Here is a 25,000-nt window from a genome sequence, read left to right on the forward strand (position 1 = left end):
AGAAAAAAAAAAAGAAAGGAAGAAAGAGGAAGAAAAGGAAAAGAAAAACATTAATTAATAGAGAGGAGGAAGAGAAAGAGAACCAAACAAACAGAAACTGGAGACGGAAGGAAGGAGGAAAAGAAAGAGGAAGAAGGAGAATAAAGAGGAAGAAGAGGAAGAAGAAGACGGAATGAGAGCGAGAGAAAGAGAAAGAAAGACACAAACAGAAAAAACAAAGATATATAATGAGAGAGAGAGAGAGAGAGAGAGAGAGAAAACAATAGAAGTGGAACAGGAAGAGGAAGAAGAAGATGAAAACAAAGACAGAGATAGAGAGAGATGGAAACAATAGAGCGGAAGAGAAAGAGGAAGGAAGAGGAAGGAAGAAAGAGGATGCGGAAGAGGAAGACGAGGAAGAAGACACAATGAGAGAGAGAGAGAGAGAAAAAAACACACACACACACACACACACACACACACACACACACACACACACACACACACACACACACACACACAGACAAAAACAGTACCTTCATTAGACCAAGAATAGGCTGCAATCAATTTTCTGCCATCTATTATCAGCGAACCGTCCGGCCTCAGAGCTCCAGTTATGACCCTATTAAATCAACACATGTTTTTATATAGAGAGTAACGTGCCATACCTCCGTTGAATACACTGACTAGAGGAAGAGGAAGAGGAGGAAGACGATGAGGAAGAGGAAGAGGTGAAAGTGGAGGAAGTACAGTAGGAAGAGGAAGACGAAGAGGACGCAGATTAGAAGAAGGAGATTGAAATAAAGCTTAAAATTAGGATGAAAAAGAAGAGGAAATGGAAAACAATAAAATAAGAAGAATAAGAAGGAGAGTGTAAATAAAGTAGAAAACAAGAATTGAAAAAGGAGAAAAGTAGATGGAGCTTAATGTGGAAGATGAGGAAAAGAAGAACAGGAAAAAGAGGAGGGCTAGGAAGAAGGAATATAAAAAAAGGAAGATGAGAAAGAAGAAGAAAAGGAGGTGGTGAAGAAAGGAAGAACAGGGACGATCAAGAGGAGGAAAAAGAGAAAGAAATGAATTGGAAAAGGAAAAGGATACAGAGGAAGAGCGATGATGAAGAAGAGGAAGATATAGAGGTAAAAAGAAGAGATAGAGATGAAAACTAAAACGAAAATAAGGAGAAGGAGGAGGAGGAGAAAAATAACAATATGAATAGGTTAAAGAAAGAAGCAGAAAAAATAAAGACATAAGAATTAAACGAAAGAGAGTGAAAGAAGAAATAGGAGAATAAAAACTGTCGCGTGCGAGTAAGAATGAGGAAGAGGAGGAGAAGAATAAAGAGGAAGAGGGGAAGAGGAAAAAAGAGAAATAAAAATTAACATAATGGAATTCCCCCTTCAGCATGGCTCCCGAGGGCACACACACACACACACACACACACACACACACACACACACACACACACACACACACACACACACACACACACTCCGTAGGGGGCTATCTCTCTCTCTTTGTGTGTGTGTGTGTGTGTGTGTGTGTGTGTGTGTGTGTGTGTGTGTGTGTGTGTGTGTGTGTGTGTGTGTGTGTGTGTGTGTGTGTGTGTATTCCAGACACTCGAATGAAATGCCTATATGATTTAATTTGCGATGTTTTTTTTATTTATTTTTTTATTTTTTAGATTTCACCGAATTTTAATGTTTTTTTGTTACCAACTAAAAATAATATCTTCCTTTTCTTCCTCCCTTTCTTCCTGTTATTTTTTTACTTTTCCTTATTCTCCTCCTGCATCTTCTCTTCTTCCTTCTCCTCTTCTCTCCCTCTTATTCTTATTCTCACTTATTCCTCTTCTTTCCTTCCATCACACTTCTCTTTTATTTTTTTCTTCTCTCTCCTATTTCTTCCCCACTTCTCTCAGCTTCTCTCCTCTCCTCTTTCTCTTTCTATTCTTTTCTCACTTCCCTTTTTATCCTTCTCTCTTGTTTCTCTCCGGTATTTCATTCCCACTTTCCCTCTCTATCATTCTCTCCTATTCCTGTCCTATTCTTTTCCTACTTTTCATTTTTCTCTTCTCCTCTTTCTCTCCTATTCTCTCTCACTTCTCTTTTTTTATTTTCCTCTCAAGTTCCTCTAATTTTACTTGCACTGTCAGTTGTCTTTCTTATTTCCTCCTCTTCTATTTCTCTCTTTTCTAATATTTTCTCTTTTCTCTTTTCTCTGTTTATTCTCCTGTCCTGTCTCTCTCATTCTTTCCTCACCTCTCTTTTCTCCTCTCCTCTTTCTCTTCCTTTCTTTCTTACTCCTCTTTTCATTCCTCATTCGTGTTTGTCTTTTCCCTCTCACTTTCACGCACTCACTCTCCCTCTCTTTTTCTTTCCAGGTAAGTGTCCTCCAAGCGGTGTTTTCTGCTCAGGTGAAGCGCTCCCGGTGGCCACGTAAGCTAAGCCAGGTGTTGCACAGGTAAGTGAGGCTCGTAATGACGCACCTGTTCAATTTTGTCATCAGGTAAATCAGGTAAAGGCTTCCCTCCTTCGACACTAAGTTTTTTTTTTATACCTGTTTGTGTGTGTGTATGGGGGGGGGGGGGTTGTGTTTGTGTGTGTGTGTGTGTGTGTGTGTGTGTGTGTGTGTGTGTGTGTGTGTGTGTGTGTGTGTGTGTGTGTGTGTGTTTTCATCTCTTCTATTTCTCCTTCCTTCTACTTTTCTTTCTTTTCCTCCTTTCATTTTTTTTCTTTTCCTCTTCCTTCTTTTCTTTCTCTCCCTCCTCCTCTATTTTTCTCTTCCTCCTCCTCTTCTTCTTTCTCTCCATCTTCTTCCTTTTCTTTCTCTTCCTCCTCCTCTTCTTCTTTTTCTTCCTCCTTCTCCTCTTTTTCTCTTCCTCCTCTTTTTCTTTCTCTTCCTTTTCTTTCTCTTCCTCCTCCTCTTCTTCTTTTTCTTCCTCCTTCTCCTCTTTTTCTCTTCCTCCTCTTTTTCTTTCTCTTCCTCTTCTTCCTTTTCTTTCTCTTCCTCCTCCTCTTCTTCTTTTTCTTCCTCCTTCTCCTCTTTTTCTCTTCCTCCTCTTCTTCTTTCTCTTCCTCTTCTTCCTTTTCTTTCTCTTCCCCCTTCTCCTCTTTTTCTCTTCCTCCTCTTTTTCTTTCTCTTTCTCTTCTTCCTTTTCTTTCTCTTCCTCCTCCTCTTCTTTTTTTCTTCCTCCTCCTCTCTTTTCTCTTCCTCCTCTTTTCTTTCTCTTCCTCCTCCTCTTCTTCTTTTTCTTCCTCCTTCTCCTCTTTTTCTCTTCCTCTTCTTCTTCTTTCTCTTCCTCTTCTTCCTTTTCTTTCTCTTCTTCCTCCTCTTTCATATCCTGATCTTTCTATTCATGTTCGTATTCCTCTTCCTCCTCCTCCTCTTCTTTCTCTTTATCTCCTCCTTCATTCCTTCCTTATCTTACTCGTTTTCCTCCTCCTCCTCCTCTTCCTTCTTTTCTTCCTCCTCCTCATCATCTTCTTACATCTTCCTCCTCCTCCTTTTCCTCCTCCTCTTGTTCTAGTTCTTATTCTTCTCAATTCATTTTCCTCCTCCTCCTCCTCCTCCTCTACCTACTCAAATTCTGCCCACCTCAAAAAACAAAACAAAAACTAAAAAATTACATCAATTTTCTCAATTTTACGATAATGATGAAGTTTTTGTTTTTACTTCGTTGTCGTTTACGTTATACTAATTTTTCGTGTGTGTGTGTGTGTGTGTGTGTGTGTGTGTGTGTGGCCGAAAATTAGCGAAATCACCCCACGCTATACGAATGACCACTTACGTATAACGAAGTGAGAATGGAAAGGGAGAGAAAAAAAAGAGAGAAAAAAAGAGAGAAAATAAAGAGAAAATAAAAGAGAGAAAAGAGTGATTGCGTGCGAGTGCTTGACGGCCTCTTAAAATTAATCTAAATTCGGAACACACACACACACACACACACACACACACACACACACACACACACACACACACACACACACACACACACATAGATAAATAGAATGATAAATAGATAGAAAGGCATAGACAGATAAATAAAGAGATAGATAGATAAATAAGACAAAATTAATGTATAGAAAAAAAATATTGAATGAAAAAAAGGTAAAAATTGTATAAGAAAGAAACACACACACACACACACACACACACACACACACACACACACACACACACACACACACACACACACACACACACACACACACATAGATAAAGAGAAAGATAAATAGATAGAAAGGCATAGATAGATAAATAGAGAGATAGATAGGACAAAAATAATGTAAAGAAAGAAAATATTGAATGAAAAAAAAGGTAGAAATTGTATGGGAAAGAAACACACACACACACACACACACACACACACACACACACACACACACACACACACACACACACACACACACACACACACACACACACACACACATACATTATCTTTTACAGCTGAACATGAAAGAAAAAATATTGGAAGTAAAGGAGAACGGTGACATAACATAACATAACATAACATAACATACAAACTTCACCTTTTTTTCTTCTTATTATTATTACGAACTGTGCCACCTATATTACCTCCCCCTCCCCCGCCCCCCTTACCTGTCATCTACCTGTAATCACGCCGGACAGTGTTGCCAATTCTCTCTCTCTCTGCTGTTTGTGAGTGCCGTTGGTAATAATGTTGCAATAGTTCGTGTAATGGAAGTTGAGTTGGCATTATATTTAAGAGAGAGAGAGAGAGAGAGAGAGAGACTGTACCCTTCTTACTTACGCTAATTTGATTTTACATTGCAATCACACCCCACCCTACCCCCTTTTCTCTCTCTCTCTCTCTCTCTCTCTCTCTCTCTCTCTCTCTCTCTCTCTCTCTCTCTCTCTCTCTCTCTCTCTCTCTCTCTCTCTCTCTCTGTCTATTTCTATTTTCGTACCATTGTCTATCTGTATCTCTCTCTCTCTCTCTCTCTCTCTCTCTCTCTCTCTCTCTCTCTCTCTCTCTCTCTCTCTCTCTCTCTCTCTCTCTCTCTCATACGTTACGAGGTGAAGAAAAAAAATATACCATGATGACAACTGGTGGTCTGATATCATATGCTTTGTCCATTAGGGTCCGGTAGTGTGTTCGAGCCCCAGGGAATAAGCGAGAGAGAGAGAGAGAGAGAGAGAGAGAGAGAGAGAACGTAACCTAAACCAATATAAGTACAACAGAAAGAAAAAGAAATGCTAAAAAAAAAAGAATGAATTAGAGAGAGAGAAGAAGAGAAAGAAGATAATAAGAGAAGAGGGAGAAAAACAGAAGGAAGAAGAGGGAGGTAGAGGAGAAATGGAAGGAAAGAAGGAGAAAGTAAGAGGAAGGAAAAAGGAGAGGGAAGAGGAAGAAGAGGAGAGAAGGGTGAGAGAATAAGGAGGAGGAGGAGGAAAGGAAAAGAGATTAAGAGTAGAAGAACGAAAAAGGGAGAAGGAATAGGTGGAGAAATAGGAAGAGGGAAGGAGGAGGAGGAGGAGGAGGAGGAAGGGGAGGAGGAGGAAAGGTAAAGGAAGGAAGGAGGGAGGAGGAAAGGGGGGAGGGAGGGGGAGGGGGGGCATCAAATGGTATAAGTAATCGTTCAAATTTCGATCATGTAATTGTTGAGCGCCTGATGACGTCATGCGTGTGTGTGTGTGTGTGTGTGTGTGTGTGTGTGTGTGTGTGTGTGTGTGTGTGTGTGTGTGTGTGCGTTTTGCTTCTTCATACACGTTCTCATATTTCTTTCTTTCTTTGGTTTTCTTTATTTTCTTTTTCCTTTTCTTTCTTCGTTTCCTTTCCTCTTCTTACTTCCTTTTCTTCTTTTGCTTTCTTTTGGAGGTATTTTTCTCTTTTTTTCCTTTCCTCCTCCTCCTCTCTCTCTCTCTCTCTCTCTCTCTCTCTCTCTCTCTCTCTCTCTCTCTCTCTCTCTCTCTCTCTCTCTCTCTCTCTCTCTCTCTCTCGCTTATTATCTCACTTTCTTTCTCTTTTGTAAATATATTGAGAGAGAGAGAGTAGATTAGAGAGAGAGAGGTATTATTAATTTTCTCTTCCTCTTTCTCTCCTCCTCCTCCTCCTCCTCCTCCTCCTTATTCCCTCGAGTAAGACAGGACTTTTAAACACTGGAAAATAGGTCAGGAGGAAGAAGAAGAAGAAGAGGAAGAAGAAGAAGAAGAAGAAGAAGAGGAAGATAAAGAAGGAAAAGAAATGACGCAAAAATTATGAGAGAGAGAGAGAGAGAGGCTTTGTTTTCCTCAGGGTCCGTAGGAGAGAGAGAGAGAGAGAGAGAGTTATTTTTCACTTATCTTCCTCTCTGTCCTAATATTCTTCCTTGCTTCCTCTCTTCCTTCTTCCTTCTCTTCTTCTTCCTCTCCTCTATTCCTTTCTTCTTTCTTCTTCTTTTTCTTTCTTTGTTTCCTCTTTCATTTCCATTTATTTTATTTTCTCTCTTCTTCTTTCCTTCCTTCCTTCCTTCCTTCCTTCCTTCCTTCCATTCCTTCATTCCTGTATTCCTTTTTTTCTTTCTCTCCCTTCTTTCTCCTTTTCTTCATCTTCATTTCTTTTTCCTTCTTTCTCTCCTCTTTTTCTCTCTTCCTTTGTTTCCTGTATTCCTTCTTCTTTCTCTCCATCCTTTAATCTCTCCTCCTCCTTCTTCTTTTCCGTCTTTCTCCTCATTTTCCTCCTTTTCCTTCCTCTCCTCTTCGCTTCCTCTTCACCTTTCTTCATTTTCCTCTTTCCTTCTACATCCTTTTTCTCTTTCATCTCCTCCTCCTCCTCCTCCTCCCATTCATCCATTTTTCCTTTCTTACTAACTTTCAATTCTCCTTCCTCCTTTCATTCGCAAATTCACTTACACACATGGAGGTATAAAGGGTTGAGACGCCCACAGCCCCGAGCGCGCTGTACTGGTGAGTGAAGCCAGTTTTCGTGGTCTCAGCTGTCAAATCGGCCGCTATATTGTTCAAGCCGTGAGGTACTAATACGAGGGTGGAGCGCGCCTAACATGGAGCCCGCTTGTCCGTGGAGTGACTGCTGGTTGCGCTACACTGGACAAAATTACTCCCATTCTTATACCTGACACAGTCTATGAATCAGCTTCGTAATTTAGTACTGAAAATATACTGTAACAGGTAAGAAAATACTATACATGACATCCAAGAAGCGACAATCGTAAGCGGCAAGCATGTACTGCCAGTCTGCCACACGAACCCTCATGAACTGTCACACGCGGACACTTGGTCTGGCCGGCCGCTCATGGAGGTACATCCATGTGGCCACTCCTCTCCGGCTTGAACAATATAGCCGAATGACAGTTTAGTGGCTTCAAACCGCGAGACTCCATGCCCCCCCCCTGCTTACACACATATTCCTGTCTATTCCTTCCTCCTCCTCCTCCTCCTCCTCCTCTTCCTTCTTCTACACTAACATATTTATCTCCGTATTTCCTCATCCTCCACCTCCTCTTCTTCTTTCTCCTCTTATTTATTCTTCTTTTATTCTTCCTCCTCCTCCTCCTTTTCCTATCTTTTTTATTCTTCTTCCTCTCATTAATTTCTCCATATCGTTCTTCTTCCTACTTTTCATTTCTTCCTTCATCTCCCGTTCGTCTCACTCCTCCTCCTCCTCCTCCTCCTCCTCCTCCTCCTCCTCCTCCATTATTCGTTGTAGTAAATGGCGCGCAAAATAGGACGTGTGTGTGTGTGTGTGTGTTCATATTTGGTGGGCCTTGAAAGCTGCAAACCAAGCAAGAAACACACACACACACACACACACACACACACACACACACACACACACACACACACACACACACACACACACACACACACACACACACACACACACACACACACTCACACTTGCAGAAATATCCCTTAATTGTGTGGCTAAATTTATCGTGTCTAGTCTGTTTGTCTGTGTGTGTGTGTGTGTGTGTGTGTGTGTGTTGCTCAGTCGCAATTAGATAATAGGCAAGAGAGAGAGAGAGAGAGAGAGAGAGAGAGAGAGAGAGAGAGAGAGAGAGAGAGAGAGAGAGCGCGAAACACACCGAGAGAGACAAAGAAAGTAAACGACAGTGACATCAATAAAGAGAGAGAGAGAGAGAGAGAGAGAGAGAGAGAGAGAGGAATACAGATAGACAATGATACGAGAATAGAGATAGACATAGAGAGAGAGAGAGAGAGAGAGAGAGAGAGAGAGAGAGAGAGAGAGAGAGAGAGAGGAATACAGATAGACAATGATACGAGAATAGAGATAGACTTAGAGAGAGAGAGAGAGAGGTAAGCAGGGAGAGGTTCAAGCCGCCGTAAGGTCAAAGGTCAGCGTGGGTGGAGACTTACCTCTTTCATATTTTCTATTGACCTAGGAGACTACCCTCTCTCTCTCTCTCTCTCTCTCTCTCTCGAACGGGGGTAAAAATTTGAGAGATTTACAAATAGTCATTAGCGGAAGTCGGAGGAGGAGATGGAGGAGAAATGGAGGAAATGGAGAGTTTATACGAGACGGAGGAGGAGGAAGAGGAGGAGGAGGAGGAGGAGGGGGAGGAGGAGGAGGAGGAGGTAGTGGTGGTTGATTAAGTGAAAGACGGGAGAGAAATAGATTGCAAGAGAGAGAGAGTGTCCACCTGTCCATCAAGGTAATATCCCACAGGTAAGACTGGGAATGAGAGAATATGTGAGAAGTGAGTATTTCAATCATTTTTTTGGGGGGGGGGTTGTCAATGGCGAGGGGAGACTATTATTTTTTTTCTTTTTTTCTGTCCATGGCGTTGTGTAATTATTGTTGTATAATTATCATTTTTTCTTTTTGTTCTGTCTATGGCGAGGGAAGACTATCATTTTTTTTCTTTTTTTCTGTCCATGGCGTTGTATAATTATTGTTGTATAATTATCTTTTTTTTTTCTTTTTGTTCTGTCTATGGCGAGGGGAGACTTATTTTTTTTCTGTCCATGGCGTTGTATAATTATTGTTGTATAATTATCATTTTTTCTTTTTGTTCTGTCTATGGCGAGGGAAGACTATTATTTTTTTTCTTTTTTTCTGTCCATGGCGTTGTATAATTATTGTTGTATTATTTTCATTTTTTTTCTTTTTGTTCTGTCTATGGCGAGGGGAGATTATTATTTTTTTTCTGTCCATCTCGTTGTATAATTATTGTTGTATAATTATCATTTTTTCTTTTTGTTCTGTCTATGGCGAGGGAAGACTATTATTTTTTTTTCTGTCCACTGCGTTGTTTAATTATTGTTGTATAATTATCATTTTTTTATTTTTGTTCTGTCTATGGCGAGGGGAGACTTTCTTAGTGGTTCCTTTTCTCTTCATCATTATTTACATAGTTTTGTTTAATTTCTTTCACCATATCTTCATTATCTTCACCATTTTCTGCAGTGTTTAAAAATTATTACCATTTTTAACCATTGTCTTTTTTATCACATTTTTTTCCCTTATACTCTTCATCCTTATCGTCATAGTTTTGTTTAATTTCTTTCACCATATCTTCATTATCTTCACCATTTTCTGCAGTGTTTAAAAATTATTACCATTTTTAACCATTGTCTTTTTTATCACATTTTTTTCCGTTATACTCTTCATCCTTATCGTCATAGTTTTGTTTAATTTCTTTCACCATATCTTCATTATCTTTACCATTTTCTGCAGTGTTTAAAAATTATCACCATTTTTAACCATTGTCTTTTTTATCACATTTTTTTCCCTTATACTCTTCATCCTTATCGTCATAGTTTTGTTTAATTTCTTTCACTATATCTTCCTTACCTTCACTATTTTCTGCAGTGTTTCATCATTATCACCATCATAACCGCTATCCTTATCATCACATTCATCACAAATAGCATGAGAGGAAAGGTAGGAGGGAGAGAAAAAAGAAGATGTAGGATTAAAAGGAGGGAAGGAGAGGAGGAGGAGGAGGAGGAGGAGGAGGAGCAATAATCACCATCTTCACCATTTTTAAGCCGCTTTTCACCCACGTCCATTATTATCACCATTTATTTACCATTTCTCTTGTTTTTGCGTTATTTTTTCCAGCCATTATCCTCGCCGTCATTTTTATACCATTTCTCTCCTTTTCTGCGTTATTTTTTCCAGCCATTATCCTCGCCGTCATTTTTATACCATTTCTCTCCTTTTCTGCGTTATTTTTTCCAGCCATTATCTTCCCCGTCATTTTTTATACCATTTCTCTCATTTTCTTCGTTATTTTCCCAGCCATTATCTTCCCCGTCATTTTTATTTATCATTTCTCTCCTTTTTTCGTTATTTTTCCGGCCATTATCTTCCCCGTCATTTTTATACCATTTCTCTCCTTTTTTCGTTATTTTTCCGGCCATTATCTTCCCCGTCATTTTTATACCATTTCTCTCCTTTTCTGCGCTATTTTTTCCTGCCATTATCTTCGCCGTCATTTTTTTTAACATTTCTCTCCTTTTTTCGTTATTTTTCCGGCCATTATCTTCCCCGTCATTTTTATTAACATTTCTCTCCTTTTTTTCGTTATTTATTCCAAACATTTTTTCCCCGTCATTTTTTTTACCATCTCTCTCCTTTTTGCGTTATTTTTTCCAGCCATTATCCTCGCCGTCATTTTTCCTCCACCATCGTCGTCGGTTCTAAATCCATTACTCCGCCGCTTCTGGGAACGTCAATTATTCTTTTTACAATGCTAATGAGCGCTGGCGAGGCTGTTCAGAGGCTTATTATTGTATTCACCGGACCAGCCTTCATTTGTAGTGCTGATGTGTGGAATAATCTACTCTTGATGTTGTTGTTGTTGTTGTTGTTGTTGTTGTTTATATTTACCGTGAAAATCCATTTGCTTCATCTGTTGTGTTGGATCTCTCTCTTTCTCTCTCTCTCTCTATCTATTTATATTTGCGTTTTTCTCTTGTTTCTTATCATCTATCTCTTTCTCTTTCTTTGTTATGTTTTCTTCGTTTTATTTTTCGGGTTTATTGTACGTGTCTGTTTGCGTGTGGGTGGGTGTGTACGTGTGTGTGTGTGTGTGTGTGTGTGTGTGTGTGTGTGTGTGTGTGTGTGTGCAGATTAATAAAGATAGATAGATAGATAGATGGATAGATAGATAGATAGATAGATAGATAGATAGACAGACAGACAGATAGACAGATAGATAGATAGATAGATATTTGGTTTTATCATGTATACTTTCACATATGTATAGTGCTTATGTATGAGTGTATGTATGAATAGAAAAAAAACATACATAAATAGACAAGATACATATTAATTTCATGTTCTTCATCTATTCATATATACATAAAACCTGTGTCCGTCTGTCAATGTATGTATGTATGTATGTATGTATGTATGTATGTATGTATGTTCGTATGTCTGTATCCATCTCATTCGTGTCTCTCTTGTAAACAGAATCCTTACAAGCGAAGGAGGAGGAGGAGGAGGAGGAGGAGGAGGAGGAGGAGGAGGGAGGAGCAGCCACCATTGAAGAACACGCAAAAAGAGCAAAGGGAGGAGTAGGAGGAGGAGGAGAAGGAGGAGGAGGAGGAGGAGGAGGAGGTGGAGGAAGAGGAGGAGGAGGAGGAGGAAGATGAGGAGGAAGAGAAAAGCGTTGAAGGAAGAGGAAAATAGGAAGGAAAACAGAAGGAAGAGAAACGAGGTAGAGGAGAAAAGGAAGAAGGAAGGAAGAGAAGGAGGAAGGACACGAGGGAGAGAAAAAGGAGGACGTAGAAGAAATAGGAGAAGAGGAAGAGGAGGAAAGAAGAAGACGAGATTTAGATTAGAAGAACGAAAAAGGGAGAAGGAAAAATGGGATAAATAGGAAGAGGGGAGGAGGAGGAGGAGGAGGAGGAGGACAAAAAGGACGAAAAGAAAGACAGGTATTAGGGAGATAGGAAAGGAAAGAGGAAGAGGAGGAGGAGGAGGAGGAGGAGGAGGAGGAGAGCTTTATCTTCCTCCCACGCCCTTCTCTCAAAGTTAACGTCAATGAAGATTACCAGAAGATCGGTGAGAGGAGGAGGAGGAGGAGGAGGAGGAAGGGGAGGAGGAGGAGGAGGAGGAGGAGGAGGAGGAGGAGGAAAACAAGGACGAAGTGAGGAAGACCAATACTTTTTGTACGTCTCTCTCTCTCTCTCTCTCTCTCTCTCTCTCTCTCTCTCTCTCTCTCTCTCTCTCTCTCTCTCTCTCTCTCTCTCTCTCTCTCTCTCTTCTTCTTCTTTTCTTCTCTCTTCTTCTTCTTCTTACTCTTCTTCTTCCTCTTCCTCTTCTTCTTCTTCTTCCTCTTCTTCTTCTCTTCTCTCTTCTTCTTCATTTTCAAAGTACTCATATTTTGTCGAGTTTATTTATTTTCATTTTTATATTTTCTCGACTTTATTTGTGGCAAGTTTTATATATTTTTTTTTCCATTTCCTGACCATATTCGCATTTTTTCACTCTGGATTTATTTTCATTTTTTTTCACCTCTAAACTTCTGACCTTTTTCATGTTTCTGTTAGATATATATTTTTTTTCATCTACGGACTTTCTTTTTTTATTCCATTTATTTTTTCCACTTCTCTTTATTTTCGTTATTTAGATTTTCTGTCTTTCACTTCGTCTATTTTTATCATTGTTTTATTTATCTTTTTTTCTATTATTGCTATTGTTTATTTTTATTTCTATTTGTTTTTCTATTGTTCCCATTTTTTCTTCTTTTTTCCTATACGTGAAATAATAAAAATAATAAAACAAAAACAAAAGAAAGGCAAGAGAAATAGGAAAGAGAGAGAGAAGAGAAGAGAAGAGAAGAGAAGAGAAGAGAAAAGAAAGGAAAAGATTGGAGAGAAAGTAAAGAGAAAAACGGAAAAAATGAAGAGAAGAAATTTTAAAAGAGAAAAAAAGGGAAAATAAAAAAATATATAAATGAGAGAGAGAGAGAGAGAGAGTGAAAAAAAAGAGAGAGAGGGGATTTGATCTTCCTATGTAGCGGATTCGATTCCCCTGGCGCCGATCGTGTGTCCGTTCCGATTCTCCCTTGTCTTATTCTGCTCTCAATCCCCTTCTTTTTTTGTCTTCTTTTATCTCTCTTCCTCTTTCTGGGCCCGTTTTTTTCTTTTTTCTTCTTCCATCTCCCATTCGTCTTGATATGTCACTGTTTCCTCCGCCTCTTCTTCCTATTTTCTTTTTTCTTTATTTTCTTTTATCTGTTTTTGTTTAGTTTTCTTTGTTTTTATCTTGTTTCGTGTTTTTTCTTCACTATTTCTTCGGTTTGTGTTTTTCCTTCCTTTCTTTCGTTCGCTTTTTTTTCTTTCTTTTGTATTTTATCTATATGTTTTCATTTGTTTTGTTTTTCTTCATTGTCTTCCTTTTATCTTCTTTAATTCGCTGTTTCTTTTTTTCTTCTTAATTGTCTTCTTTGGTTGGCGTTTCCTCTCGTTCGCTTTCTTCTTTCTTACTTTTATCTTCTCTCTATATATATCTTCTTTATTTTCTTATGTTTGTTTTCGTGTTGTGTTGTTTTGTATTGTTTATTTGTGTTCATTGTTTTGCTTCAGGTGTTGCGTTAGTGTTTTTCTTCAATTTTGTGTTCTAGAATATCTCTTTGTCTTTGTGTTGAGCATATATGTTGTTTTCCAAGTTTGTGTTGCGTGGTGATATATTCTGATGTTTAGTGTTGCTTACTTGTGTTTCTCGTTTTGTGTGTGATGTTCTCGTATGGAGTATGCATCTCATGTGTGGGGGGGCTCCACTCACACAGCTTTTCTGGACAGAGTGGAAGCTAAGGCTCTTCGTCTCATCAGCTCTCCTCCTCATACTGGTAGTCTTCTACCTCTTAAATTCCGCCGCAATGTTGCCTCTCTTTCTATCTTCTATCGATATTTCCACGCTGACTGCTCTTCTGAACTTGCTAACTGCATGCCTCCCCCTCCCATGGCCCCTGCACTCGACTTTCTACTCATGCTCATCCCTATACTGCCCAAACCCCTTATGCAAGAGTTAACCAGCATCTTCACTCTTTCATCCCTCACGCTGGTAAACTCTGGAACAATCTTCCTTCATCTGTATTTCCTTCTGCCTACGACTTGAACTCTTTCAAGAGGAGGGTATCAGGACACCTCTCCTCCCGTATTTGATCTTACTTTCGGCCACCTCTTTTGTTTCTTTTTTAGGAGCAGCGAGTAGCGGGCTTTTTTTTTATTATTGTTTTCTTTTTTTGTGTGCCCTTGAGCTGCCTCCTTTGTTGTAAAAAAGAAAAAAAAAATCGTGTGTTCCAAATGACCTTTCCCTCCTTGGTGTTGCGGTGTGTTGCGAATCCTTTTTGTTTTCCATGTTCGTGTTTGTCCTGTGTTGCTAAAATTGTACTCCATTCGCTGCCCTGGTGTGGGATTAGTGTTCTCCTTTACTGGTGTGTTGCGGGTGACCTTTTGTGTTGATCTTTAGTGTTGCGGTCTATGTTTTTGTCGGTTTTGTTTTGCTGGATTTGTGTTTATTTACCTGTTTGTGTTGTGCGGTGTTGTGTTCGTGTGTTCTAGATGACCTTTGTGTTTCTTTCTGCTGGTTTTGTGTTGATTTTTGATGTTGTGTTTCATGTTTTGTGTTTCGTGGTGATGTTTTTCGGAGTTAATTCTGTGTTGCTTGATTGTTTTTTTTTATCTTTTCTGGGTTTTGTGTGTTTCTTTTTGTTTTCCAAGTATGTGTTGCGTGGTGATGTTTTTCAGAGTTGTTTTTTGTGTTGCTTGATTGCTTTCCCTTATCTTCTCTGGGGTTTGTGTATTTCTTTTTGTTTTCCAAGTTTGTGTTGCGTGGTGGTGATGTTCTGTAGTGTTACTTGTGTATTGCTAAAAATTGTATTACTTTATGTGTTCTAGTGTTGTATTTGTGTTGTTCTTTACTTTAGTCTTCCATTGTGTTGCACTATGTTTGTTTTCAGTGTTGTTTTCCAAGTTTGTGTTGCGCGATGTTCTTATGTGTTGCTAAAAACTGTATTATTTTAACTGTCCTCGTGTTGTATTGGCGTTCCTTTACTTTGTCTTTCTTTGTGTTACATGATGTTTGTTTTCAGTGTTATTTTCCAAGTTTATATTCCGCGATGTTCTTATGTGTTACTTATGTGTTGCTAAAAGCTGTATTATTTTAACTGTCCTAGTGTTGTATTGGTGTTTACTTTGTCTCTCTTTGTGTTGCATAACGTTTGTCTTTCGTGTTGTTTTCCATGTTTGTCTTTCGTGATGGTATTTTGTGTTTCGTTTGTATTGCTAAGGTGTATTCGTTGCCTCGTTTCGGTGTTGTGTTGGTCTTTATTTACCTTCCTCTGTGTTACATGTTTTGAGTGCCAGTGTTGCTCTAGTCATCCTATGTGTTGTGTTGTGTTTCTGCTGATGTCTTTCCTTTCGTTCTCTGATGTGTAACTACGTGTTGAGTATTTGTGTTTTCCAAGTCTGTGTTGCGCTGTGACGTTTTGCATGTGATTTTTGTTGCTTGTTTTGTGTTTCCTCTCTTGCTTTGGTGTTGTGTGAGTGTTGTCCTTCAGTGGTGTGTTCTAGATGAACTCTCCCTTCTTTGTGTTGCCGTGTGCTGCCTATGTCGTTGTGTCAAATACCAGTGTTGTTTTGTGTTGCTTCTTTTGTGTTTCCTCTTTTGCTTTGGTGTTGTGTGAGTGTTGTCCTCCTATGGTGTGTTCTGGATGACCTTTCCCTTCTTTGTGTTGCCGTGTGTTGCGGTGTGGTGCCTATGTCGTTGTGTCAAATACCAGTGTTGTTTTGTGTTGCTCCTGTTGTCTTTCTCTCCTTTCGTTCTCTGGTGTGATAGGACGTACCAGATTGTGTTGCCAGAATTGTGTTGTGCGGGTGTTACTTTGCGTTGGCTACCAGTGTCGTCGCAATCATCTTAAGTGTTTCATGTGTTGTTTTGTTTTGTGTTGCTGTAGTTGTCTTTCCTTTCGCTCTCTGATGTGTTATAACGTGCTAAATAGGATGGAGTGCCTCCTATTGTCCTTAAAAACTGTGCCTCTGTGCTGTCACCCTGCCTGGTCAAACTCTTTCGCCTCTGCCTGTCAACATCTACCTTTCCTTCTTGCTGGAAGTATGCCTTCACACAGTCTGTACCTAAGAAGGGTGACCGCTCCAATCCCTCAAACTACCGTCCTATTGCTTTACTTTCTTGTCTATCTAAAGCTTTTGAATCAATCCTTAACCGTAAGATTCAAAAGCACCTTTCCACTTCTGACCTTCTATCTGATCGCCAGTATGGGTTCCGCAAGGGCGTTCTACTGGTGATCTCCTGCTCTTAACTGACTCTTGGTCATCCTCTCTTAGCCGTTTCGGTGAAACTTTTGCTATTGCGCTGGACATATCAAAAGCTTTTGATAGGGTCTGGCACAAATCTTCTTTCTAAACTACCCTCCTACGGTTTCTATCCTTCTCTCTGTACCTTTATCTCCAGTTTCCTTTCTGACCGTTCTATTTCTGCCGTGGTAGACGGTCACTGTTCTTCCTAAATCTATTAACAGTGGTGTCCCACAGGGTTCTGTCTATCTCCCACTCTTTTCTGTTGTTCATTGATGATCTTCTTTCCAAAACGAACTGTCCTATCCATTCCTACGCCGATGATTCCACTCTGCATTATTCAACTTCTTTTAATAGAAGACCCACCCTTCAGGAACTTAACGACTCAAGGCTGGGCTGCAGAACGCTTAGCCTCAGACCTTACTATTATTTCCGATTGGGGCAGAAGAACCTGGTGTCCTTCAACGCCTCAAAAACACAGTTTCTCCACCTATCCACTCGACACAATCTTCCAAACAACTATCCCTATTCTTTGACAACACCAGCTATCACCTTCCTCAACACTAAACATCCTCGGTCTATCCTTAACTCAAAATCTCAACTGGAAACTTCATATCTCATCTCTTACTAAATCAGCTTCCTCGAGGCTGGGCGTTCTGTACCGTCTCCGCCAGTTCTTCTCCCCTGCACAGTTGCTGTCCATATACAGGGGCCTTGTCCGCCCTCGTATGGAGTATGCATCTCATGTGTGGGGGCTCCTCACACAGCTCTTCTGGACAGAGTGGAGGCAAGGCTCTTCGTCTCATCAGCTCTCCTCCTCATACTGATAGTCTTCTACCTCTTAAATTCCGCCGCAATGTTGCCTCTCTTTCTATCTTCTATCGATATTTCCTGACTGCTCTTCTGAACTTGCTAACTGCATGCCTCTCCCCTCCTGGCCCGCTGCACTCGACTTTCTACTCATGCTCATCCCTATACTGTCCAAACCCCTTATGCAAGAGTTAACCAGCATCTTCACTCTTTCATCCCTCACGCTGGTAAACTCTGGAACAATCTTCCTTCATCTGTATTTCCTCCTGCCTACGACTTGAACTCTTTCAAGAGGAGGGTATCAGGACACCTCTCCTCCCGTAACTGACTTATCTTTCGGCCACCTCTTTGGATTCTTTTTAGGAGCAGCGAGTAGCGGGCTTTTTTTTTTATTAATGTTTAATTTTTTGTGCCCTTGAGCTGTCTCCTTTGCTGTAAAAAAAAAAAAAAAAAAAAAAATAGGGCTGCCAGGATTGTGTTGCGTGTGTGTTACTTTATGTTGAATACCAGTGTTGCTCTAATAATCTATCCTCTAAAAATGTCTTGTGTTGTGTTGCGGGTAATTTATTTTCGTTGTCTGATGTGTTATGACGTACTAAATTGGGGGCCAGAATTGAGTTGAGCGTGTGTTACATTGTGTGGAATACCAGTTTTGCTCTAGTCATCCTAAATGTGTTGTTTTGTGTTGGTGCTATTTCAATTCGTTCTCTGATGTGTTTTGACGTACTAAATTGGGGGCCAGAATTGTGTTGCGCGTGTTACATTGTGTTGCTGCCGACGTGTGTGTGTTGTGCAGATAAATGGGAGCCCGGACAAAAAAACACAAATATATTTCAACACCTTTTTATTTGTTTACCGCCCCGTCCCGCGCGGCAACAATACATCGGGCTCGTTTGATGTGACATAACACGGCCGGTCACCATTCACCATACACCATCACCTATTGCTCCATTAGTCACTATACTGTGCTTCACCATCAAAAACATATGCTATTTTTATCATTTTTCACCATTCGTTTTAACTCTATCACCCATTTTTCCATTAGAAGCATACTCGCTCATCATTCACCATACACCATCACGTATTGCTCCATTAGTCACTGTACTGTGCTTCACCATCACAAACATATGCTATTTTTATCATTCCACTGTTCACTATATCAGTATCACATCATCACACTCATGTTCTTAATATTCACCATCAGAAACCCTTGCCTTAATATCCGTCACCATTCACCAAACACCATCACGCATTGCTCCATTAGTCACTCTACTGTACTTCACAATCACAAACATATGCTATTTTTTCACTATTCACCATATCACTATCATCAATATCACTTTGGAAATATATGCTCTATCACTATTTTCTGTTCACCATTCACGCATTGCTCCATTAGTCACTCTACTGTACTTCACAATCACAAATATATTCTATTTTTTCACTATTCACCATAACACTATCACCTTGGAAATATATGCTCTATCACTAGTTTCTGTTCACCATTCACCATACACCATCACTCATTGCTCCATTAGTCACTGTACTGTGCTTCACGATCACAAACATATGCTATTCTAATCACGTTTCACTATATCACCATCACCTAGTAGCCTTTTAGAAACATGCTCTTCATCATCATTCACCATCACTATTATCCATTATCCCATTACTCACTGTACTTCGCCATCTTTTTCTCATTTTCACCATTCACTATCACCATCTATCTATTTTGAAACATATGCTGTCGCTATTCACTATTAAAAAAAACGTTCTTTATCTCCATTTATCATTCACCATCATCTCCTTTGTCACTGTACTTCACCATCACTAACATATGCTCTTTTTATGACTTTTCACTGTCCACTATATCGCTCACACACACCATCCCATTCATGTTCTTACTATTCACCATCAGAAACCTTTGTCCTAATAATCAGTCACCATTCACCATCACTTATTATTCCTTTACTCACTGTACTTCACCATCAGAAACATACGCTATTATTTTACCTTTTCAAAACCTTTCACCGTATCCCTGTTCTCCATTATCCTAAGAGAAATATGTTCTTTGTTATCATTTGTAATCGGAAACGTATACACATCTACCTAAGTATTTATGATCTAAGTTTAAACAACCATCACTGAACTCGTCATGAATCTAAGTACCTGTAAGTATCGAAGCATATACTAGTAATGAGACACTTTAAACTATTAGGTGCAAGCGTAAACCATCCACTCCTATTTGGTTATGCAGGAATAGCGATTAGCGGACTTGTTTTGTTTTGTTTTGTTGAGTGCCCATGAGTTGCTTCCTTTACTGTAAAAAAAAAATATATATATATATACTCTCCATCTCCAATCTACATCTTTAGTGCAGAGGCGTAATAGTCCTCTTAACATGAGGAACTTCAAACGCGGCTGCTATACAGTTACGAAACGTTTCATCACAAAATTGTTTCAGTAAAAATTTTCTTCCCGTGCGTCCTTTTTGTAACAGCAAGTAATTTCGCTGTGAGAGAAAAAAGAAAACGTTAAGCTATTTGCCACCATTACGAAAACGGTTGCACGAGGAGAAAAATGTTGGTAATGGGCTCAGTAAGACTAGGAAAACACAAGAAAAAAAGAAAAGAAAAGGAGTTTGTGAAGGTCAGTTAGTTTTATAGGAAAGGTAGTGAAGTGTGAAATGATAATTCCATAGACTTTCACACTGCCCACAGAAATTCGTCACTTTGTTATACTGTTGATAACCTAATAAGACAAGGTGAACTAGACGGAAAAGGAAAGAAAGGGAATATGCGAAGGTCATTTAGTTTTATAGTGAAATGTGAAGTGATAATGCCATAGGTTTTCACATTGTCAACAGAAATTCGTCGATCTAAAATTCTGTTGATGAGCTCAATTAGACAATGTGAACTAGACGAAAAAGAAAAGGAACATGAGAAGGTCAGTTAGTTTTATAAGAGAGTAAGTGAAGTGTGAAGTGACAATGCCATAGACTTACACACTGCCAGAGAAATTTGTCAGACTGTAATGCTGGTAATGGACTCAGTAATACAAGGTGAACTAGACGAAAAAGAAAAGAAAACGAATATGCGACTCTGTTTTATAGTGAAATGTGAAGGGATAGTACCGTAGACTTTCACACTGCCAGAGAAATTTGTCAGACTGTAATGCTGGTAATGGACTCAGTAATACAAGGTGAACTAGACGAAAAAGAAAAGAAAACGAATATGCGACTCTGTTTTATAGTGAAATGTGAAGGAATAGTAGCGTAGACTTTCACACTACAAACAGAAATGCATCAATCTAGTATGCTGTTAATGACTTTAATAAGACAAGGAAAACTAGAAGGAAAAGAAAAGTAATATGCGAAGGTCAATTAGTTTTATAGGAAAGGTAGTGAAATGTGAAACTATAATGCCATAGACTTTCACAATGCCAACGGAAATTCGTCGAACTAAAATGCTGTTACTGGCCTAAATAAGACAAGGTGAACTAGACAAAAAGCAAAAGAAGATGAAAATGCGAGGATCAATTTGTTTTATGGGAAAGTGAAATGTGAAGGGATTATACCGTAGACTTCCACACTGCCGACAGAAATTCAAGTCAACAGCTTGTGCTCTTATGCCTTCAAGGTGAAATAAAAGAGAAGGAAAAGGAATATGCGACACACAATTGATTTATAGAGGAAAGTATGTGAAATATCAGTATATACAACGTAGACTTTCACGCTTACAACACCATTTCACTCTTATTTTGTTAATGGCCTCAATAATACAAGATGATCTAAAGGGAAAGGAAACACTCAGAGGTAGGAATATGCAAGAATAAATTGGTTACAGTAAGTGAAATGTGAATGTGTATAACCGTAGAGTTTCACGCCGCCAACGGCCATTCAGTCCATATCATCATCCCTTTAACACATAAGCTATTGTTCTTTATATTCACTTTTTAACATTTACACAAAGCCGAGTAAGCTAAAATCGACAACAATTGGCTTTCACAGAGACAACTAATTTAGCATCAGTATCTCTTTATCTAATTTTTCATGCATGGACTGTTGTTGCTGGTATTATCATTATCGTAATTGTTATTATTCGTAAACTATATGATTCCCATTGATCGGTCATGTAAAGGTCGGTAAGTGAACTGTGAAAGGATGGAAGCGTAGATTTTCACATTCCCGGCAAATTTACGAATATTTCTTTTTATCATATTCATTGGCAATTGTTTCTTTTCTTGATTAGATATATAAGTGAGAGTTTAAAGAAGAAGGAGGAGGAGGAGGACAGGAGAAGAAAAAGGAAGAGGAGGAGGAGGAGGAGGTAAACATGTGGAGTGGAAGAAAATGACAGAAAAAAGAGAAAAAGAATATAAATTGTGTGTTTCTTCAGTATGTTTTCTTCTATCATTTTTTTCTTCTATTCGTTTTTTGTTATGGAAAAAAAATATCTATCTATCTATCTACCAACCCATCTGTCTATCTGTCTTTCGTTTCTGTCTACGATTATTGATATTTTCTGTGTGTGTGTGTGTGTGTGTGTGTGTGTGTGTGTGTGTGTGTGTGTGTGTGTGTGTGTGTGTTTACGTATTCTGTTTGTTTAGCGCTCTTTATGTCTGTTTGTGTGTTTGCACGTCTCTCTCTCTCTCTCTCTCTCTCTCTCTCTCTCTCTCTCTCTCTCTCTCTCTCTCTCTCTCTCTCTCTCTCTCTCTCTCTCTCTCTCTCTCTCTCTCTCTCTCTCGTGACGTCACTGGGATATATTTACATACGCTCGCCAGCAATCAAATGTCAGCTCACGTCTCCTGCCTAGTACTGCATGACTGGGTGTGTGTGTGTGTGTGTGTGTGTGTGTGTGTGTGTGTGTGTGTGTGTGCTTATGTGTAGTGGTGTATGTGTGCCTATGTGCGTGTGGGTGGTTGGGGAGGGTATTAAGAGAGAGAGTGGGTCAGAGTGTGGGTTGATGTGTGTAGGTGGTTGTTTGTGTGTGTGTGTGTGTGTGTGTGCGTGCGTGTGTGTGTGATAACCTCCTTAATTAACATGCGAGGTTTTTAACAAATAGGGACAAAAAAGTGGACTTAAAAAGCTTTCATTAAGTAAAGAGAAAAAAAATATACTGGAAGGAATTATCATTTTTTTCTCATTTCATATTTTCTTTTTTTTTACAAGATTACTTTTTTTTCTCTTCGTCTGACTTTTCCTTTGGGCGGTTAAACTTTTTATATTAATTTTCAAAGTACAATTAATTCTGTCATTTTAAATCGCCAACTGCAGTTACTTTTTCTATTAGTCTTCAAAAACCAGTTGTATATATATATTTTTTTATCTAAGGCATTTTATAGATACAGTCTTTTGAAATGGCGGGTTCTCTCTCTCTCTCTCTCTCTCTCTCTCTCTCTCTCTCTCTCTCTCTCTCTCTCTCTCTCTCTCTCTCTCTCTCTCTCTCTCTCTCTCTCTCTCTCTCTCTCTCTCTCTCTCTCTCTCTCTCTCTCTCTCTCTCTCTCTCTCTCTCTCTCTCTCTCTCTCTCTCATAAAACTTTCTCTTCTCTTATCTAACTATCTTTTCTCTTGCTTCCTCCCTTCCTCCCTCTTCTGTTTCCCCTTTTCTCCTTTCTTCTTACATTAATTCTCTCTCTCTACGTCTTCTCCACATTAATTCTCTCTCTCTACGTCTTCTCCACATTAATTCTCTCTCTCTACGTCTTCTCCACATTAATTCTCTCTCTCTACGTCTTCTCCACATTAATTCTCTCTCTCTACGTCTTCTCCACATTAATTCTCTCTCTCTACGTCTCCTCCACATTAATTCTCTCTCTCTACGTCTCCTCCACATTAATTCTCTCTCTCTACGTCTCCTCCACATTAATTCTCTCTCTACGTCTCCTCCACATTAATTCTCTCTCTCTACGTCTTCTCCACATTAATTCTCTCTCTCTACGTCTTCTCCACATTAATTCTCTCTCTCTACGTCTTCTCCCTTTTTCTCTCTCTATCTTTCTTGAAACTTTCTCTCTCTCTTCTCTTCTCTAACTATCTTTTCTCTTGCTTCCTCCCTTCATACCTCTTTTTTTTCTCCTTTTCTCCTTTCTTTTTACATTAATTATCTCTCTCTCTACGTCTTCTCCCTTCTTTCTCCCTCCCTTTATCTCCCTTTCCTCTTTTCTTCCTCTCTTTTAACTTATTTTCTCTCCCTTCCGTTCTCCCTGACATACTCTCCTTTCCGCTCCCCTTTTTACCTTATTTCTCATTTATTATTTTTTCGTCTACTGTTCCTTCAATAATTTCGACGCTTTTCCTAAAATTATCGTTAATTTCTTTATTTCTTTTATATCCTTTCATTGTCACCTTTCATTCCATTCCTCTGCTACTTTGTTTTCATTCGTTATTCTTTTGTTTATTATCCCTAAAGTTCTGTCATCTATTAACGTACCTTCCTATACTTCACTTTCCTATCCCTCTTGCTATGTCCATGTGTGTGTGTGTGTGTGTGTGTGTGTGTGTGTGTGTGTGTGTGTGTGTGTGTGTGTTGATATGTGCTTATGAAAAATGAGCGTAATATGATGAAAAACACTTAAAAATGAACGTAATATGATGAAAAATATTGAAAAATGAACGTAAGAAGATGAAAAATGCTGAAAAATGAACGTATTATGATAAAAAAAATACCGAAAAATGAACGAAATATTATGAAAAATGCTGAAAAATGAACGTAATATGATGCAAAATACTGAAAAATTGACGTAAAAAGTGTATGTGTGTATGTGCGTGTGGGTGTTGGGTGGTGACAGTGGTTTTTTTTTTTATCAATACGAGTTAGTCTTTGATCATTCACCTTCCTTTTTTGTGCAACACTTTTCCTCTTTGTCCTCTTTGTCTCTCTTTCTTTACCGAATCTATTATGCAGCTCCTTCATCTATTCATCCCTCGACGCCCTTTCCTTGCCGCTCATCTGTTTCAATAGTGTGTGTGTGTGTGTGTGTGTGTGTGTGTGTGTGTGTGTGTGTGTGTGAGTGAGTGTGCGTGGGTCCCTTTCTTTCATTCCTCTCTTTCTTAATCTATTTTCTCTCTCTCTCTCTCTCTCTCTCTCTCTCTCTCTCTCTCTCTCTCTCTCTCTCTCTCTCTCTCTCTCTCTCTCTCTCTCTCTCTCTCTCTCTCTCTCTCTCTCTCTCTCTCTCTCTCTCTCTCTCTCTCTCTCTCTCTCTCTCTCTCTCTCTCTCTCTCTCTCTCTCTCTCTCTCTCAATCTATTTATATATCTCTTATCTCTTTTCTTTTCTCTCTCTCTACCTAATGATTATCTATCTATCTATGTATCTGTCTACTCTATCTTCCTTTTCTACTCTTCCTCTCCTTATCTATCTCTATCTAAATCTTCTATCTTTTCTTTCTCTCTCACTTTCTCTTTTCCTCTCCCTTCTTTGTCTTCTTTTCCTGCTCTTCCTTTCTATCTATATCCTTTATTCTTCCTCTCTTTGTCAATTTATTTATCTTTATCTTTTATCTTTTCTTTCTCTCTCTTTCTCCTTTTCCTTTCTCTCTTCTCTGTCTCCGTTTCCTCCTCCTCCTCCTCCTCTGTTTATCAAGCTATCCATTTCTGTACCTCTTTTCCTTCTCTTCCTTCTGTCTCCTCTACTCTCATTTTCCCTCTCCTTATACCCTCTAACACACACACGCACACACATACACTTCCTCTCCTTCCTTCCTTCCTTCCTTCCGTGTATAAATATTCGCCACTGTTCTTTATATATATTTAACACGTCTATATTTGCCTACACACAGTCTCTTCGTCCTCAGACCCAACCTTCCTCTGCTTCCTGAAATACCTCCTTCCCCTCCTCCTCCTCTTGCTTTTCCTGCTTCTACCCTTCCGCTGAACACACCTTACCGAGCGGGTCTTCATTTCTCTCATTATAAAGGGTAAGTTTTTTTTTTATTTGCGTATTTTTAAGCTTGGGGAA

The 25,000-nt window shown here is 39.3% G+C and overlaps 1 protein-coding gene across 1 annotated transcript in view; it reads left to right on the forward strand.

Moving 5' to 3' along the window:
- LOC126982358 (uncharacterized) overlaps window positions 1-25,000 on the forward strand; it is a 69,535-nt gene that overhangs the window by 24,188 nt on the left and 20,347 nt on the right. The gene's annotated exons all lie outside the window — the stretch shown is intronic.

This window comes from Eriocheir sinensis, chromosome 50, assembly GCF_024679095.1.
Source record: "Eriocheir sinensis breed Jianghai 21 chromosome 50, ASM2467909v1, whole genome shotgun sequence".
Taxonomy (NCBI): Eukaryota; Metazoa; Arthropoda; class Malacostraca; order Decapoda; family Varunidae; genus Eriocheir; species Eriocheir sinensis.